The sequence below is a fragment of the Malurus melanocephalus genome, unplaced genomic scaffold (assembly GCF_030028575.1).
Source record: "Malurus melanocephalus ecotype Western Australia unplaced genomic scaffold, MMel_1.1 scaffold_95, whole genome shotgun sequence".
In the NCBI taxonomy this organism is placed as follows: Eukaryota; Metazoa; Chordata; class Aves; order Passeriformes; family Maluridae; genus Malurus; species Malurus melanocephalus.
In genome coordinates this window covers 155,048-175,518 of record NW_026623327.1, presented here as the reverse complement: position 1 = coordinate 175,518, position 20,471 = coordinate 155,048, and positions in this window count along the sequence as shown.

Sequence of the window (20,471 nt, the reverse complement as noted above, 5' to 3'; positions counted from 1 at the left end):
TGAGGCAGCTCGAGATCAATAATCTCACCTGCTGTGCCAGCACTATCACTGGAGAGGAAGTTAAAGGATGTCAGTGGTTGGTTGACTCTTCAATAATCTTAAAGAGGAAAAGAAAGAAAAACTAGTAGGAGGAGATATTGAAGTTGTGTGAGGAGCCTAAATTCTATAGGCTCAAATAATACCATCATAAATTGCATAAATTGACACAGATTGCTCCTATCATCATCGCTGGCTTGAAAATCCTGTGACAGCCCTGATTACACAAAGCCTGTAACTTTATTTCATTTTTTGATCACAAGAAAGCAGTGTTACTTTCTACTCTTTTCTGTCTCTTCTGCTCTCCTTAAAATGTGAATCAGCCAGGACTTGTTGATCACCTCCAATCTTTGAGACAGCTGAATTCCATTTTCTGAGCACTGAGCTCCAGCCTTTGTGTTTCTGCCTGTGTTTTTGTAGGACCACATTGCCTTCACACAGTGCTCATCCAAATGCCAAGGCCATCTTCAGCCTTTGTAATTTTTAGGGTATCCTGACTTGGAAGGGACTCATCAGGATTACCCAAGTCCAACTCCTGGCCCCGCACAGGACATCCCATCCAGCAAGATTTTAAGGCTSCAGACCAGTAAAGCAGTGGGCTGAAGATGTTTTCTCAAGTGCATTTCATATCTTAAATATTARAACAAATTATAAATTCCTTAATACTCTGATAAAGAGTGCACTGATGGAGTGGCTGTCTTACTGAAGGTGTACTGGGCAGGAGACAACAAATTCAGCTCTTAACTTTTCCACTGTTTTTCCAAGAGTATACAGAAACAGGTTACACAGCAACAGGTTACAGACAAGCACAAACAGATAGAATATGATGGTTTTCAATTAATGCTGAGCTCCAAAATGCCTAAAAAATTACTGCAATCTCAYTGATACACATGTAAAATAGCACTGTATACAGTGCTAATTTATGGTGTTTTGACATAGTTATCTTAAAGTAATAAATATAAACTATATTAATATAMGAGCAAAACACAACTTCTCTTTCGTTCAAATAAATATCAGTATGTGAAGTCATTGAGTGATTATCAAAATAACTGSAAGTGAAAATGTCAAGAAATAACATCTATGTTCATTTGAAGCAAGCTTGAAGCTGGGCTGGTAATGACATGGTTCTGTAAATTTGGGAGATGAAATAATTCTCCAAAAGCTGCTGTTTCAACATTCCTGGACAGAAAACATGCCCATGCATCAATTCATAAACTTGTTCTCTTGCATGCCTGCACTTCTGCCATCTGTTAGCATGGCATTTTGCCCACTCTAGGAAATGGTGTTTTGCTTTCTGCCATGTACAAATATCAACTTGCTTTCTAGAGAAATCCTGGAAAWATACAGCTGTTCTTTCTGCCTTTTTTCTTTCCATACATTTCCTCTTTTCAGGTGCTCTGGCTRTGTGCTTTCATTGGAAGGATGATGGAGAGTTCAGTCTCAGTCTTTTTCTCATTTGCCAAATTTGCTCTTTGCTGAGCATCTAGATGACCTAAGCTGCCTCTAGATGACCAAGAATTATACTGGGTGTTCAGATTGTGTTCTTGGAGTTTAAACATAAGCTTRGCTTGTCTTTACCTGGCTACAAAAGGATGAGGCACAGCCACTGTCCCTGTRTTCCCCAAAAGTCAGTGACAACCCATCCCTGGTAATGTGCCCGTCAGTGTATCTCAAACAAAGAACTTTGAGCTTTGAGTGGTAGAAACTCCCAGAAAGATTTCTTCATCTTGGAATGAAAATTAGGAAAATTTCTGGTGTTTTGCTGAGCTCCCAAGTCTTGCTTTTAACMTCCCAATCTGAATTTCTGATGTTGTGTACCCTGTGAAAGCTACACAAAGCGACCTGTTTTGTTCTGATTTCAAAATGTATTCCTGCATCCTCTAAGCCAYTGGCTCCACATTTGGTAGTAAATTGTGTGATTTCACATAAAATAATTTCCAAAGCGCTCACATGAAATTAAAAAATGCAGCAGCAAAACAGGTAACTGGCATATGGCTCACATGAGGTCTCTCCATCAGAGTGCTGAGCTTACACTTGAATAAAGGAATGCCGAGAGGGACAGTAATGTCCCTATAGAAAAGTGACATATCCGGGAATAATTGCAGGATGTTTGCGCTGTGTGCCAAATGGGGCAGTCAAATTGAGGTTTCACAAGTGCCTGAGTGATCTGTGGGTGCAAGGGGAGCTGAGAGGCCCAAGCAGGAATGGGCTCACAGGGAAACATCAGTCAGCTRCAGAGCAGCTTTTGTTGTGAATTTAAATCTCAGTGGCATAATTTCCTTGTTTATCACAGTGGATCAGATTTGACTGATGACTTGTGGCRATTTCCTTGAGATCACTGACAGGTATGCTTAATTAGAGGCAGAGATTCCATAGAAGCTGAGTGAGGAATKACTCCCTGTGTGTCGGTGAAATTCCTTTCTTTCCACCAGCTGCATTTCACAAAGGGACTCTGAGAGAAATTACATCAAGGCAAACTGGTTTCACTGGAATTTTCAGCATCTTAGTTTTCATGTCTATTCCCAGGTAAATATAGAAAGAATATTATCAAATAGCATGGACTGAAAAAGTGGCTTTTATTTTAAAATGTTATGGGRGTGTGTTGTGGCTTAAGCCCAGAATGGTTGCAGAGCAAGGCACATGTACCAGTAAGAAAATGGATATCTTTTTGAGGCTGGCAGAGCAAAAGTTTATGCTTGAGAAAAGGGGGCTSCAGGCAAAAGAAGCTGAGAAGTGTTCTGGGACTGTGACCATCTTGCAGGGTCTCTTCTCCCCTGCATGYCCTTCCCTCCCTTTTTCCCACATTAAAGCTGCATGCCCATCCACCTGCCATCAGTCATCCTGCTACTCATGCCTGCTCTTGCCTTTTCCAGCTCCAGACTCATTCTTTCTGCCTGTCATTCCCATACCAATTTGCCAGAGGTGTAGCGTTTGCACATAGGGGAATTCTCATTTGCAGTTATTAATACAAAGTGCAGAAAGAGTAGCTGGTTCAATAATATATAACAAAAAAAAAAAGCCCTTTTAAACTGGCTGGTTGCTKTAGCAGTTTATACTAGCTGTGGTAAAGATCAATAATTAATATATATCTCATAAGAAGTTTGGCAGACAAGTGCAGAGACTGTGTATTTATTATGGGTGCAACTGACAAACCCTTAGCATCGTCAGTGTTGTATATATTTGCATTTGAAGTTGCTTTATATATATTTATATGCATGTATATATTCTGTATGTAAACACACATTGAAATGGCTTTGTGTTTACTAAAGGCACATAAACAATTTACTGAGCATATGAATCAGCTGGTGCTGTGTTGTGGTCCTTAAAAATAACTGTTGGCTGCACTTGGAAYAGCTTTTGAAAGCCCATTTCACATAGAACACAGTCTAAATAATTTATGTTCCGTAAATAAAAAATATCTAGGATGTGCTCATGTGTTTACACATCTGCACACACACATGTACATGTATATATTTATAAATGCATAATTAATTCCATTTGCCCTTCCAAAGAGGTTTCCCAGGGCCAGGCTCTGAAATCCCTGTTAGTTYCCTTCTGCCTTTTGGCTGGAGAGCACATCCATGCATAGCCTTGTTTATATGAAGGCAGTAAACAATGCTCATGACAATGGCAAGAAATAATTCTCCAGAGCACAAGGACAGACTTTCTTGTGGGAAATGGGTACTGTGATAAATTTCCGAAGGTCATTTTTGTGGAGGTGACTCAAAGTAGCCATTCTAAGCTTCCAGCCCCTTGAATTACCCTAGTGCACAGCTGGATTGGGAGCTTGGCTGAGTAATGAGCAAATCTTTTGAAAYACATCTGGTGGTCCAAACACTCTGTAGTGTTTTTCATATGCTTGAACAGCATGCAGTGACAGGCACAAAATACTATCAGTGTTTTCTTCCTCTGCTTCCTATTACATTTCACTTATATGGGGAAAAAACCTCAAGCAACCTGCTAAAGAACACTGAGATCAGAGAAAAAACCTTCATGAGATTCACGTGCTTCTCTCATTTTCATTTATGTTCCATCCCCCAGGGTTGTCAGTTTTTAAAATGAAATCCTTACTTCCTTGTCAATAAAATGTCAYGCTGGTGAGTGTTATGGGAGTAACAATAATGGTAATAAAGTGATTAGGTTGGTGCACTGAGGAGACCATAAATTGAAAAATGACAACTTSAGATGGAACAACTAGATAAAAGAGAAACGTGAGATGGACTGTGATCAGACTCTCAGTCTACCACTAGTGTAGCTAAGGAGGATGAAGAACCAGATTTAGGAAGCAGGTGGAAGGCTATAGATATGTCAAATGGGTTCTTTGAATAGTTGCTGTATGAAAGAAAGGAATTTCCTAAATTCTGTAGTAGAGATAGAAAATAATTTTAAGTATAGATGGCAATGCCTTTTGGTATAGACAATTTTAATAGTTCAGGGGTGGTCACAGTATAGAAGTTTTTCAGAAAAGTTTTTTATTATTTTAAGGTACTTAGCAAGTACAAACTTGTCCTCATCCAAGTGAGAGTCACTATATGTGTCTGCATTTTGCAGTCCCGAACACAGTGAGACTTACAAACCTCTGAGCTGATTAAGGATTATGGTTTTATTTCTTTCACACTATTGTGTGAGATGGGAAATACCAGAGCCTCCACATTCTCCTTTCAGTTGCAGTGGTGCTATGGTATATCAACATAACTCTGAGAACCAAGAGAAAAAAATACCTAGAAATATCTAGCAAAGTGTTATTGAGTAACTTCTTAGAATAGTTTTCCTGGCACAATTAAAAAAAAAATCAAATCATGTTCAAGTAGATGGCTTCTTCTAAGCAGGTATAGAAATCAGTGGATTTTGAACATATCATTATGTGGGCTTTCTTTTAGAAGGGAACATGTATCATTCTTGTTTGTTAGATATGGTTTTGTCAAATCAAGACCGATCATTACTGAGAATTTTTTCAATACTCTCCTTTTGAAGTATATATATATATATATATAATTGATTTTACAAAATTTGAATATGTGGCCTTTATTATGCCCAAAGAAATAATAAATAAGAGTGTGTTACTGGTGTGTGTTGTACTCTGCTTCCTGGCAGGCTTTAGAGAGTGAACACAAAAATTTTCATATTGGAATAGTCAGGAATGCTGCCCAAAGTACTCATTAAAATATCTAAATTAGATCATTCTTTGAAAATCCAGTGTATTCTTCCACAGAGTGTGATTCCCTCTTTCATTAACCTAATATTAATGATTTTATTAAGTCCAGAATGTTGAAACATGTTACAGAAGACAATTAACAGCAGAACACATTTTCTAAAGAATTATTTGGATAGAAAATCCAAAGATCTGCCCAAAGAAGGGTTGTTATCTATTGCTATAAAAATAATTATTAGTATAGAATCTCACTACAGCTAAAAATATTCCAGTCACTATTTCCAGTGATAAAAAACTAATCAATTTCATGTAGCTTAAATTAGTTAGGAAGTCTTCATTCTGTAAGAACTTMCCAGATTTTGGTGTAAAGAAGAATATCCCTTAAGGGTATAAAAGATACTTATATCTCTTGGTCTAAAGGGTCTTCAGGTTGATTTGAAGAAAATCTGGGGCCGAAGGGAAATTTTCCACCAGCAGTGGGGTGAGACATCCTTTTCATCAGAAGCCTTGCCTGCAGAAGGGATACTTGACTTCTCTTCTCCGACGTGTGTGGAAAAATGTGTTGGGMAGTGTGAATCTCCTTCTCAGTTTCTTCTGAGTAGCTCGTGGTCCTCCTTAAAATAGGACTTTATTTAGATTATATAAATTAATGTTTCTGGGTATATTGTTTTGTATAGATGATTATATCTTTAAACACAAGTATTTTCAGGATTATTATTGACAGTGCCCTTCCTGAACACTTAAGTGGTAATAAACCCTGAACTTTTATGTACTAGGAATAGCCATTTAAAAATTAAACTGTGTTATTTGGGTAAACCAGATTTGACCTCAGAGTATTTATCTACAAAATGCCACTAAATCTTTTTAGTTGGGGACCAGGACCATAARATTAAAACAAAATGAAAGAAGATTGGCTGGCTTTCAGCAGCAACAATTTGTTTCTCGTATAAACAGGAAATATTTTCAAAGTTCCGCTGCTCCAGGTTTCAGAGTCACCAAATAATGTAAAGAGGTTTCACTTGGACCTCAAATGTTGCAAATCTTTTTCCATCAGGATTTCGTGGGCTCAAGCCTAGATGTCAACAGGTATTAAAGTGTCTGTCAACATAAGAGCATGAACATTTTAAAGGTTACGGTGTCCCTACATAATTCTGATTCCCTTTTTTCCCTCTGGACAACATTAACAGCACATTATAACGTAAGAAGTTCACATACTGTACTTTTTCAAACCAYGTGTCATATCTAACATGGCAAACCCGTTTGTGGTTTCACTCAAACCTTGACACAGTTGTGACTTAATCCATGATAAAGGCACGGATGAAGACTGCAGGTGTTTTTACTTTTAACAAACTCCTTTGCCACCAATGCAGTGGGGTAAAACTAAGCTATATGYTGTTGAATGGTAACTCCTAGAGAACGGCTGAGCCTTTGAAACATTATAAAACAACTTTTATTTGCATTTTTTACTGCAGGAGTTCCTTTATCATTATGTTAGGCAATGTGTATCTTCGATTGAGAGTATCCACATAGCAATAATTTACATGCCATTGCAATGCTGCAAGACACAAGAGTGAGTGTTCCCTGGGGCTTGAGGGAAGGACAGGATTATCCTTTCACTTCCTGTTTGTTGGTTTTATTTTTGGAAGTACGACACACTCTTTACTGTTTGTTTTTCATTTTGTTCTAAATCTTATCTGAAAGGCAGTTTTTCAAGATACCAGATGTCCGTATCCCCAGTGGCAATTAACTGGAAAAACAAGTTCTTYTGTTCACATACCTGAACTGGATGACCCAAAAGAAACAGTTGGATATAGTTTGAATTCTACCSACATTTATTTCAATCTGAATTCTGAAATCACCATTTTTACATTAAATTGATATGAGTTAAACTTATAAATTTATATTAAGAATGTATGTAATTTAAAATCAYATTCAAGCTAATAATTTGTAATTAATCAATAGCATGCAGATAATTCACACGAGATGGATAGCTTTGGACTTTTGAAGTTCACATGTTAGACTTTAAACACTCTCTGGTAACCATAGCTTGAATATTTTAAGCATTTGAATGTGCTGAGAGAATCACTGTAGGCTTTTTCCCCTCATCTTCTTTATTTCCAAAATGACTTTACTGTTCTGTTCTTGTGGAAATTTGGAGGTTTAATRCTGTTGTATGCAACTAGAAATAAATAAGTATCTTTGTAAAGGTTAGGAGGAGTGCTGTGATCAGCAGTAATGTTCTTTGTGGGACAAAAAGGCTGGTTGAAAGCAGTCTGAAGGGAATCCCTGGTAGAACTCAACACACTGCAAGTGAAGGCTGGAGCTCTGTGGAACGTGGGTTGTGACAGCCAGGTTGGTCCCAAACACTGCAGCACTCACACCCTGGCTCTGACTCTCAAAACTCTCATGGCAATATAATAAATAATTTTAATATTCAATATAAGGTAGAAATATAGGTACTGTCCTACAAACRTCCACAAGAGAGAAGCTGGAAATAACATAGCTTCTACATATGCTTTGGTTGGATCTGGAAAGGTGGGGAGAGCCTTTACCAGGACAAATAGTGACAGGACACAGGTGAATGAATTCAGAATGTGAGTAGCTTTAGATTTGATAGGAAGAAAAAACTCTTGTGAGGCACAGGCACAGTTGTCCAGAGAAGCTGTGGATGTCCCATCCCTGGAAATGTCCAAGGCCAGGTTTGAGGCAGCTCTGAGCAACCTGGTCTAGTGCAAGGTGTCCCTGTCAGGGACACATTCCAGGGGTTTGGAATGAGGTGATCTTTAAGGTCCCTTCCAGCCCAAACCATCCTGTGATTCTGTGATCTATTTGCAGTGCTTAGTGATGCTGCTGACACTTCATAGTCCAGATGCAGTAATGATTTATCTCTTTTCATCCCTCCAAAAAACACCCACCCAGAATTAGTTGAAACCTCCCTGCCCTGAAAGACAATGACACATCCAGTGCACGCTTTCATTACAGAGATCAGCTGAACTACAGCCATGTCCAGCTGCACAGAAAACTTATCATTAAAACTTGGGAAAATTGTGCATTTCAAACAAGCAGGGGATGTTGTAGTGCATTATTTCAGCGCTCATGGGAACTTCAGAGCTGTATTTTCCTGTGTAAACTAAATATCACATCAGGACAGAGTATTCAACACGTTGGGTCCGTGGTAAAGATTTTCTGGAACTCCCTGGCAAGCAGCAGCCCACACTTTGGTGGTCCCTGTGTCCATGGCGAGAGCAGGAGAATGGGGGCACAGTCTGCATTCTTTGGTGCGGCTGATAAACTGAAAACACGCAAGCTGCCCATGCCTGACAGAAATATAAACCCCACTGAAAACAAAATCAAATATTGTCTTTAAYTTGGAGAGGTTAAAAAAAAACATASCTGTCTGAACTKGRTGKTTKYGAGTGTTGCTTTAATTGCCCTCACAAAGTTTTTGGGGACTATGTTAAGGAGCTTAAACACATCTGTCCAGAACAGGGAGTAATTCCCTGTAATTTCTGAGACACTTCAGGCAAAGGAGTTCTGAGTACCTGTTTCTGTAGCATAAACACAAGTGGGAGTACATCTAAGAACACTAAGTTTCCTTTTGTTATCTTGGTTACATTATGCATTTTGAAAGACCTGCCCACTATGCATTGGTATTTATGGTTTTTTACACACAAGTAGAATAAAATGGTTTTATTTATGTAGTGCTTTAACTGCTATTAAGTGGTTTTTTAGCACTGTTTTTCAAATGTATTCAAAAATACCATTAAACTGAAGAACATTCCAGTGCTATAGGTAAACATAAAGCTTGGATAACCCGTTCTGTTTCTGATRAAGCTGCCAAAACTCTCTCGAGATTTCAAAAACTCTGAAATGAACTGATGATTTATCTTAAGGAGAAACACACAAATTTGCTAACCTCTTTAAATCACAGGTTCCACTTTTACATTATTTGTAAATGCAATTAAATGTGACAATCTTAGAGAAGACAGAGTTATCTGAGTGTTTAATTCCTCAGGTATTTTATTTAGCAATTTATTTCTGTCACTGAATTGTGGAAGAAAGGACTTATTCTAAGCAAAAAGTGTAATACATTAAAAGTTTAATAAAACTTTTCATTTGAAAATATTATAAAGCAAGCTTTAAAACTCTGGCACTATTTATTGCTAAGATATTAATTTATATTACAGTAGACTGTAAGCAAACTGATAATTTTACTTTACTTAAAAAGGCCTTCAGAACAAGAGGTGATCTTGGATGTTTTTTTATGAAAAAGCAAATAATTATTTTGGAGAGTTGAAGGAAACTGAGGTGCACTGAGAAAGCTGTTTCTGTCCTTCAAATCCTCTGATCAGACATGTTTTCCTAGGAGAGACTAAAACCCTGAAAATTTACAAATTATATTTTCAGCTTTCATAGACTAAATAAAACCCCATAATAGTCACTTATAACAAGTGGGTGTCTCAGGCTCTTCTCAGTTTCTGCTGTTTTGAAATTCTCTCTTTTGCTTTGATTTCAGACTATTTTTTCTTATTGTTTCCTTGCCTAAATTTCCCCTCCTCTGGTTGGAGGGACGCTATCGAGTACTATCATTCTGWTCTCATTTCTGCTTTCCTCTGTAATTCTCAAGCCCCAGACTGGTTGAAGGGTTAAAAACTTGCCCAAATTAGTTAATACCTGAATTGGATCCTTTCTTGTACACACACATACTAAAAATTACCAAASCAAAACCCAAAGAAACAAAAAACCACCACCACCACCGAAAAGAAACCCCAGCCAAGCAACAAAACAGCAACACACAACCCTTTATTTTCTTTTAATGAAGCTTTTACAGTTTAAAGCCTCATTGCYATCTGTCTGGGAGTGAACTTGTGAACTTTCTGTAGAAGTTATTCCATGCTTCAAAGGCCAGGCATTGTTTCAGTGACACAGATCTTGGGTATGAAAGCATCCCTGGTACCTCAAAGTGAGAACAGCTAAGATGCAATATAAATATATATATACAGTTTTCAGAACTAGAGTTTCAATCTGTGATTTTTCTGTAGAATTTCTGTGCTATGATTTTTCCTTGATGAATTAGAGGGACCACAGGCCCTCACCAAGGTGTTGTGGTCACTTTTTCCTGGCCCTTGTGGGATGACACAGGGAAGTTTTTCCTTCTATAGAACATCAGGGGACAAAGACCACAGGTAGCCATAGTTCTTGGGAAGCATTTCTAGGAAGTGGGTGTATTACAAATRCATTTTAATTACTGATATTTTAATGGCATAGAATGTAAACCAAGCTAGTGCTCAATTTCTGCTGTGATTTCAGTTGTGTTTCCAGGTAGAAACACRTTGTGTTTTGTGCAGAAGACATACAAAATAAAAAGAAGCTTTCTGAAGATTATCATTGGTTCTTGCAGTACCATAAATAAGAATTTACAGTTATGAATCAGAGAAATTAAACCATCATATGGATTGGAAACAGGAGCAGAAATCCAATAAAGTACCGTGTCTTTCCTGCTATTTGATAAATCAAAAGCTAACATTTCCACACATGAATGTAATCTGCCAAGTAAAATTACTTTACCTGCTGTCAGGTATTTTGCTTATCTGTAAATACTGAGTTTTTCCATATATTACTTCTTAAATCTGAATTCTCTCAAGCTATTGAATATGTTTATTTAGGCCTATGATTGCTGTGAAAACACATAATCTGACTCAACTGAAACCTTGTTAAACACTTTCTGAGCAAACTCTATGATGTAGTAGCTCATATTAATTGTAAACAACTCTAACATGTAGTTATACCTATTTTTTTAAGAAAGTAATTTTACCAAGAGCAAAGTTGCCTAATATTTTTTCAGCTTGTGGATTTTTAAATTGGTTCCTTGGTASCTCATCTGTTCTCATGGCAATGGGGTTGATTTTCTTAATTATTTCTGCAGATCCCTAAATCCAAAGACCCCAAGGAATGAAAACCACAGCATCCCACTAAGCCACATACCTATTAATAATTTGTTGGTGTTTTTAATCACCTTCCTTTGGTCATCAGGGTGTTGGATGTGATGACCACTGAAGCTTTGGATGTGTACATTAATCTTTTTTCAAACTGGCAGGTTTTCCTCCTCATGCCTGAGGATCGAGAGAACTGGCAGGAGTGARTGAACTCCTTACAGATTTATCAGCACAGAAATTATTTGTTCTAGAAACAGTATTTTTCAAGAATATTTAACATCTGAATTACTTGTACACAAGGCTTTGAATCTTGTTTCTCTTGGGGTTATTTTTGTAATTTTTTTTTTTTTATTTTAAAGGACAGTGCTTAGCTTTTCTGGTCTCTGTCTCAGAAAAAATCCTCTGGGCAGCTCTGGAGTTTGGCTAATCCTGAATAATGACACACAGAACCRTAGAATGTTAAGGGGTTGGAATGGACCTTAATGGTCATCTAGTCCCAAAYCCCCTGCCATGAGCAGGGAGGCTTCCCACCAGTATTTTTTAAAACTTTCTGATTTTGGTGTCAACATGAAAATGGATGTATGCAATCTCTCATGACGCATGCAGTTATTGAATATTATTGAATTAAGTTGGCACTTGTATGAAAGTTACTTAGCTGACAAGGCCACTTGCATTTCCCTTTTGGGCAGGTCTAGGTTCCTTTCTTTTCATATTTTCCTCCAGCAAAACATACTTTTTTTTTAGTTTGTAAAAACCTTTGGGGCCCAGCATGAAACCACTTACTCATGGGGTGAAAGGTTTTTTTTAATGGACAGCAAAAGCTCACAGTACGAGCATGGTGCTGGTCTGYCCCGTGAGTCATAAAAAAGCAAGAAACTGTAAATGATGCATAACTTTTTAATGAGTAAATCCTAAGAACAAACTTCTCACATTGGACAAAGAAGGCCAAATTTCACTTTCAATCTTTTATGCATTTTATTTTATTTTATTTTATTTTATTTTATTTTATTTTATTTTATTTTATTTTATTTTATTTTATTTCAATTGTTTTTGCAGTTGTTTTGAAACAAGTAAAGATATTTCAGAACTGCAAAATGCAGTTATAATATTAATTTAATTGTGTATGTAGTCCACTCTAATGCACTGCCGAATAAAACATCGAATATCTCCTCTAAAAAGTGTTTATTGTGGCAGTATTTCCAATGAAATGTAACAGAGCAAGATAGCAAGCCTGAAATGAGACCACAGGACTCAATCAAGTGACTTTCCTAATTTARTGCCATGTGCAGAGTGTTCTTTTAAGACAACACCATGAGCCAATTCCACCAAAGAAAATTGGAGACCTTTAATTCGGAAGCTGCATTTAAGAAAGATATGTTTTGAATTAATAACAAATATTTTCTCATCTGAACAGAAAGTCTTGCAGACCATTTCTGATACAGAGGAGAAATACTATAATTGCAATGTTGAAAAATTCATATTTCTGATATCTACACTGTTCAGTAGAAATGAACAGTGTTGTTCATATCTACTGAACAGTGTTGTAAAAAGTTGTTCAGTAGATATGAACAGTAAAAAGTATTGAAAATGTTAATTTTTTGAGAAGTTTGTGTGTGACCACACAGTAAGAGTATGCATTGCACAGGATTATACATCCACATGCACTTAGGTAGAGGTGACATTTCTAGGATATAGTAAGTAGATTTTTTTTCCAAAAAAATGTACAGGAAAAAATAGAACATGAATTTAAACCTATTTTGTATACTTTCCACAATAACTGTCCTGAAAGAAAATTAATCTGATATCAGGATGGTTGGAGCAAAGATAAAATATGTTTTTTAATGAATGGGACACTTTCATTTCAGTGTATTCAGTAAAATGTTCTCAGAAAGCCAACACGTAATGGGTTTTTTTCTGACTTAGTCGTGGGCTCACCTGTAATATTGCTAGAAAAGAAACACAAGATGCTGGGAGCATGTCYTGGATTTGAGAATATGGGTTAATGGATGGCTGCTGTAGAAATGAAAGGGTGTGGAAATGGGGACTGTACCCGTAGTAATAACCGTTCTATTTGGAATTAGAACACTGGTATTCATCATTGCCTCACAGATTCTTAATTTCATCATCCTCAAGTATCTAAGAGAATGAGGTTCAAAGTGTTTTTTTCAGCAAGGTGCTGTGAAATTTTACTTTGAAGTAATAGTGTACTTTGTGCTGGATGAATCTGCAGCTCGTGCATCATCCTTTGCAAATGAAACATGAATCTRTGTAAACTAACCARGTGGACTCCWCAGTGCATCAKAWTTCCTCATGTTAGGGGGAGAGCAARGAGTTGTGAAAGGAATTGCATCAAGTTTTTCAAGCATMATTCATGTCTTGAATTATGTTTTACTGTGTGCATAGAGCAGAGCTACCTTTCTGACAGGTTATTTAGGCTGTGTCCTCTTTTAAATAAAGTATTCTGTTGAATTAAAAATTATCAGTCTCTATTTATGGGGAGAAAAGAGGTTGCTAATAATTAATAAATAACTTCTTCAAATTAAACCTCTCTTACATAATTCAGAAAACCCAGTAAGCTGACTGGTTGAAATAAAAACATGAGTGTATTCACAGATTCCTAAATTTTATGGCTGCTTAAGGTGGGAATTCATTCATGTGATTTGAAAAACAACTATTTAGAAATCATTGATTTAAAAATAATTATCCTGACTGGTTTTTAATTAATTATCTTAAGTGGTGCAAGCAATCCCAGGAAGATTTATGGTGTGTGTAGCAGATGGCATSTGTTTTCTTTGTGTGCTGGATGTGGTGGCTGCACTTCATTAAGGGTGGCCGGCTGCAGAGCCAGGAGGAAAACAGGTGTTTGTTTCASTGGTCCTGGCTGCTCTGTGCCATGTCAGGTGAAGCAGATGCAGGGAATGGGATTTCTCCTCTGTCCTGGGAGCCTCAAGGTGTACAGGAAGAGTGTTCCCAAGCACAAGGCAGTGAAGGCTCCCGTTGTCTGAGCACAGAGTAATGCTGGTGCTCCTGAGAGGCAACAGAGCAAAGAAATCCACATGAGCAGTTGCAAAGCAGACATTTGTGGAGTTATTGTGCTAAGATGAGGCAACAGGGCAGGAAAATCCACATAAGCATTTGTAAAGTAGACATTTGTGGAGTTAATGGACTAAGAGGAAGCCCAGCTGAAATAATTTGCCCTGCATGACTCTGATATGTTGGGAACAAATATATTTAGAAAATATATACAGCCTCCGGAGTCCTGGTCTTTGTTATTTTTCTTAAAGATTTATTACCCTTGTGGAAGAAATAAGTCAAAGTAAAAAAGTTGTTTCTGTTCCAAAATTGAAATCATAATTACACACACACACAAAAAAAAAAAAAAAAAAAAAAAAAAAACCAACAAAAAAAAAAAAAAAAGTTGTTTTGTACCAGACTGGTATTGTTGCCTTCTTCAGCCTAGAAATGAAACTCGAGATGATTTTAGTATAGGAGGTGATATAAAAGTGGGTCTTTGTTGGAGCTCCAGGAGCACTCATGGAAGAACATCCACAAAAGCCCACAGCAGTGAATGCAGTTTGATAGGTTTCAGGAAATTAGCATAATTTATAATACGCACCAATTAGGAGGACAAGGGGTGATGCAATTTCCCCCAGATGAAGCCCCTGCACTGGARCCCTCCCAACCCTTGGTACCAATTATTCTTGTTTATGAAAATGTGTCTCACAGACCTTGTTCCCAGGAAGAGCCAAGGTAGGACAGGGACCTTGTGCCCCCCAGGGCTTGGGGCCCTGGAATGTGTTTGGTCTCCTAGCTGGGAAARGGGTAGGGAAAAGTACTGAGAAGGTTACAAATATATAAAATGAAAAAGGCAAAAATCACTCCAGCATCAGTATAGTAAAGTAAACTTGAAGGATTTCAGGTGATATGACAGTGCTCCATTATTTAGCTGGGTTTCTAAATTTGCCTTTTCAAAATATTTAAGGGAAAGAAATGGGAACATTCCAGCAATGCTTTTGATGAAGGTAAAAGTACAAAAGTATGCAGCGTTATATAATATATGTTATGTGCTAATGTTTTACTTGAAACTTGAGGCCAGGTGCCTTTTCTGGGAAAAAACTTCCAAGTGGCTCTGAAATTGTCTCAGCCTCATGCAAATGTGTCTTTCTTGTTCTCATTAACCACTGCCTTCCCCTGTAATGGACARTGCTGGCTGCAATCCCGCTGCATCCTGTGTCGAGAGCATCCACGTTCAAATGTCTGAGCGCTGCTGCAGCTTGTTATCAAAAAGTTATTGACAAACTGCAGGATCACAGCAGGGCAACTGATGGCAGAGCTGATGGGATTCCTTTGAAAGGCAAAGGTTCAAAGAACCTTCAGACAGACAGATTTTGGCCAAGATGTGACAAGGCTTGGTAACAGGGAGCACCCTGCCTGAAGAGTGCAAACACAAGAAAGGAGAGGAAATTTGATGTTAGAGCGAATAGTTAGTGGTAATAATGATATGAGATAAGGCAATTCTAACTGCTGCCTGAATCTTAATGAGTACTTTGGATAATTAGAKTTAGTGRCTCGCAGAGCTCCCTCTGAAGGSGTGTGTGATGGTTTTKCCAGGCTKAAATCAGGTGGTGCYRTGGGAAGCCCTTTGCTGGCTGGGAGCTGGGCAGGATTTTCCACTTTCTGCTCTCCAGCACTGGGAGCCTGTGCTTCCWGGGCATTTGTGGAAGATGCACAAGGCAAAACTTCAGCCTGCACAATTTATTAAGTAAATACCTTAAAAAAAGTCATGTTGTATGTGAGGAGGAGGAAAAGGGAGGTAATTAATTTCAAAGTTCAGCTTTGTGCCTGTGTAAATCCATTGGGATTTATTTGTGTTTCTGTGCATTTTATTGATATATGAAGCGTATTATATCAGTGGTTGTTGGAATGATGAATAACCAACATTATTATTAGTTATGTATTTTATGGGTGAGGCTGCTAAACTTCACAAATACAAGAAATTTTACAAAGCTTTTCTTGGAATGATCACTCTACAAATTTTATAAATCTGTTTGTGGTACAAAGCACTAGACTTGTAGCCATTGATAGCTACAACAACAAAAAAAACCCAACCAAGTTTCTGCTTTCTCACAGTTCCCCACTGARATTTCAGAGGGTTTTGTGAAGGTGTGATTCAGCATTTTTTAATGCATTTCCSAGTTGCAGAGGGCCTGTAATCTAGGCTGGTGGGGATTGTGAGGCTCACTAGGTTTGTTGAAAAGCCCTGGCAACACAGTCTGTTATTTGATACTCAAAATTAAAGGCAGTGGTTGAATTTGACAATTACAGGTTGGATTTTTATGTGTCTTTCTAATGACGTGATCTTCAGTATCCACATATTAAAAGTGCCTTTTCATACTAGAAATAAAGCTGTATAGACTTCACTGAAGAGACTGATTTTCCCTGAACCAAAACCACATTCTTGAGTGGTTTTGCCCATGTACTGAAAAGAAATAATCTCTCTGGCTACATATATAATACCAATGGCAAATTGCTGGAAAGAGATGCATAAATTTTCCAAGGTAAACATAAAAATGAATGTAAGGTAGCTATTAATTCAAATTAAGAAAGCTGAACATTTCTTGTGAGAAGTATAGTTCGTTTAAATAAATGAATCATGTTATTAAAAAAGCAAAAACAAAAGCAAAAAAAGCAAACAAACAAAAGACCCAAAACAAAACAAAAACTCCACCAGCAACARCAACCAAACAACAACAAAAAAAAMCYCTCTAGCAGTGGATGCTKTTCTYAYACTGCAGCTTCTTGTAAATTCAAAGATATCCTCAGTGACTGCCAGAATGATTTGGTTTGGTTTTCTTTTTCTATTCTGCTGTGGTGAAGATGTGTAGAGCAATCACATAAAAGTAAGTTTCAAAATATTAGCAGTTGTTTCTATTGATACAATTCAACCTCAACCCTTCCAATGGTAATATTCCAATTTTGAGTAGTACTAACTCAACAAAAGAGAGAGCAGAAATGTCAAAACTGAGTGAAAACTGAAGGACTTCTGGTGTTGTGCTAGTGCTCACATACAGTATTTTATTTATTCTTCCAGCCAGTACCAGGGCACATGAAATCACGTGAAGAGGAGGTGRAGTAACCTAGAGCTGATTCCTTTCAAGCAGTGCAGAAAATCCAGGTCCTGGTTATGTCCAACTGATGGCATAAACTTAAATCATTCAGGGAAAATTCATTGTTCACAAAGGAGAGCATCCAAAAACCAGAGAGGTGTATACATTATGCTTTGGGGAGTTTTTTAAGCTTTTATATAAGGAAAAACAGGGTCAAGTCAAGAATATTTGTCTTGCAACACATCTCTAAACTTGCTGTAATACTATCCTTTCTTCCAAATTGACTTTATCTAGTGCGTGTTAGGACTGCTGCTAGTTGTGGTCTGTGTGGTGTGGTTGCCAGATGCTGTAAGGTATAAAAATCTTATGCTGGCTCTCTGAACTGTCCCCTTAGATCAGAGGGAAATTGATGTGCTTGTGAGTTTATTTGCACTAGAAAATGAAATATTCAGAGGTCCGTTTTTACCATGTTTATCAATCCAACTTTATCTGGCTTCTTATTAGTAACCTCAGCTGCTGGATCGCATAAATCAGCTTCTGTCTTTACAAGATTGCAGAGTAAATAAAATAATTTGACTCTCCAAAGGTTTTGATTTAGTGTGTAAAAATTTGTTGCATTCAATGTGAGACTTCTGTGGGAATACTGAAAGGAGTTTCTTTTAAGTGCTTTTTCCATTGCAGCCTTGTGGGCTGCTGGTGAAACTTTGTGATGAACTAAATAGAGCATGTCAAAAATGGTTCTACTTTGTCACTTCACCTCATTTTGAGAGCTGAAAATGAATTATTTAAGCAGGGAGATAAGTGTGGACTTTGCATCAGTGCTGATCAACGCCCATTCTGGATGTTTGCCTTATTTCCCACCCCATGTGAACAGTACAATAACCAGCACTAATTGGAAAGCTAATGTTACTTATAAAGATTTGACATTATTCTTTCTCTTGATGTTCTTTGAGAGTTTCTTCCGCTAAATGTTATAGGTGATGGAAATGCTGCAATCTTATTTCCAAGATGTGCAATGATCAAATGCATTCAAAACCAGATGGCCTTTAGTAGGAATTCCTTTTCCTTTTCCTTTTCCTTTTCCTTTTCCTTTTCCTTTTCCTTTTCCTTTTCCTTTTCCTTTTCCTTTTCCTTTTCCTTTTCCTTTTCCTNTCCTTTTCCTTTTCCTTTTCCTTTTCCTTTTCCTTTTCCTTTTCCTTTTCCTTTTCCTTTTCCTTTTCCTTTTCCTTTTCCTTTTCCTTTTCCTTCTAATTCCACATCTAAAGCACTTGGAATTTGTCCAGTGACAGGGGGCACTGGGTTTGTGTCACCAGGCTGGAGCCAGGCTTGCCATGCCCAGCCATCAGCACTGCCCTGCAAATCTGCTCCCTTGGATTGTGTTGCTTGCTGTTGCTGGGAAAGTCTGAGATGCCCTGACAAGATTGTTAAATGGTCCCACCTGCACATTTTTCCTAAGAGAAGCATTCCAAAATCACCCAAGAGCTTTATTTTAAACTCTTGTGTTAAGATTTTTACTTAAAKAGAAAATGAACCAGTAAATTTTTTAAACACAAACAGCCAGACCTGGGTGAAACAGAATAAATTCAAATTGAAGATTTAGCAAAAAATGCTCTCCCTGCTCACTGTTTCCTTTCAGAGAAAATCCTTTTCTTCAGCTTTACTTGCAGTCCCGTAACTTTTAGTAGCTTTTTAGGTTGCGAAAAGCCTATGTGGTCTCTGAAACCCTCAGAAAAACCTTCATTTTCATTGTCTCTGCAATGTGTCTTTTTGTCTGCTTTTCCATTCCCCAGATACATACGGTCAACATCTTCCAGGAAAGAGGAGTTTTCTTAGGCAGACTGTAAAGGGAATTACATAGTCCAATATGCTAGAGCAGGAAAAGTCTTTCAGTAAGACAATCCATGTGCAATAAAATGTGGTTATACAGATTGTTAAGTTGTGCAAGATGCCATAGCTGAGGGGAAAATAAGGAATTTATTAAATCTATTGTATTTCATACATTAAAAGAGAATTGTTAAAGAAAAAAAAGGATAAATATGTCTGCCTTGGTCTATAGAAACTCAGAAATGGCTTTGCTTTTATTACTTCTGAATTTATTCCTGGTGGTGCTTAGGGAGGAAKAAGGGGAAGGGTCTGTGCTGAGGGCACAGCACTCAGTGATTTTATATTGTTTGTGCTGTATTTTGCACATCATTTGTGAACGACCCAGGCACATTCAATAGTTTGGGAGCATCGACTCTTTTATGCATTGGCCTTTGGGCTTACTTAATGGAGTGTTTTAGAAAGTCTTTATGTTATAGCCATCAGATGTGGGCTAAGCTACAATAAAAGTTAGGTTTTACTGGGGGGGAAGCAATGGAAACAAAACATGTTGTGCATGGCTCTAGGATCACTGTAAACTGCAAGTGATCCAGCCCTCAGGTGTCAAATATACAAAAGATCCATTCTCTTCTTTCTGGTCTCTGAAAGCTGGTTATGGATACCTCATGGCTCCTTTCATACTGAAAACTGCACAATTTTAAAGTAAAAATTGATCCTTTCTGAGTGCAAAATCAGTAATGAACTAAAACTGAGTAGTCTCATCACTATTGTTCACTCGTACTTCAGCTAAAACCCCAGGTTGCTCTTGTTTTRTCACAAATTTCTGTCATTTCCCCACTCTCTTATTCTTTTATATCTTTGCTGCTGAGATCTCAGCATTTTTTGCAGTACATTTTAATTTCATTTTTATTACTTCAATCATTCTCCCTTTCTGATGTCAACCAAAATGTTGACATCATTATCAACTGCATTGCTCTGATCACAGTTCCCTCCTTCCTAAATTATTGATCAGGATTTCCTCTTTCCCCTCCYGTTCATGTTTCTCCTTATGCTTTATAGATTTATTCTTAAACTGCTCTCTGGCTGATCCTCTCCACACTGCTCCCTTCTCTCCCCTTTTCCCCACAGCACTTGGAATAWGTTTGTCTCTGTTAACCTTGCAAAGCACAGCCATCCTTCTCTTTGTAAGCACTTTTAATAATCTGTRTGTTTGGCAAAGCCTGTAAGGATAGGCACCCCTTGAAGAACCCATTTACAGCACAAGATGAGGTTTTACTCTGGTTCCCTTCAGCACCTGATGACAAAAGCACTTCTGTCATCTCTCTGTGGTGGGTGCCTTCAGGGGAGCAGGGTTGATGGGACTGTGAGCTCTGGGCRCTGTGTTTGGACTCCTTTGAACTTTTAATGTCACAGTCTGCC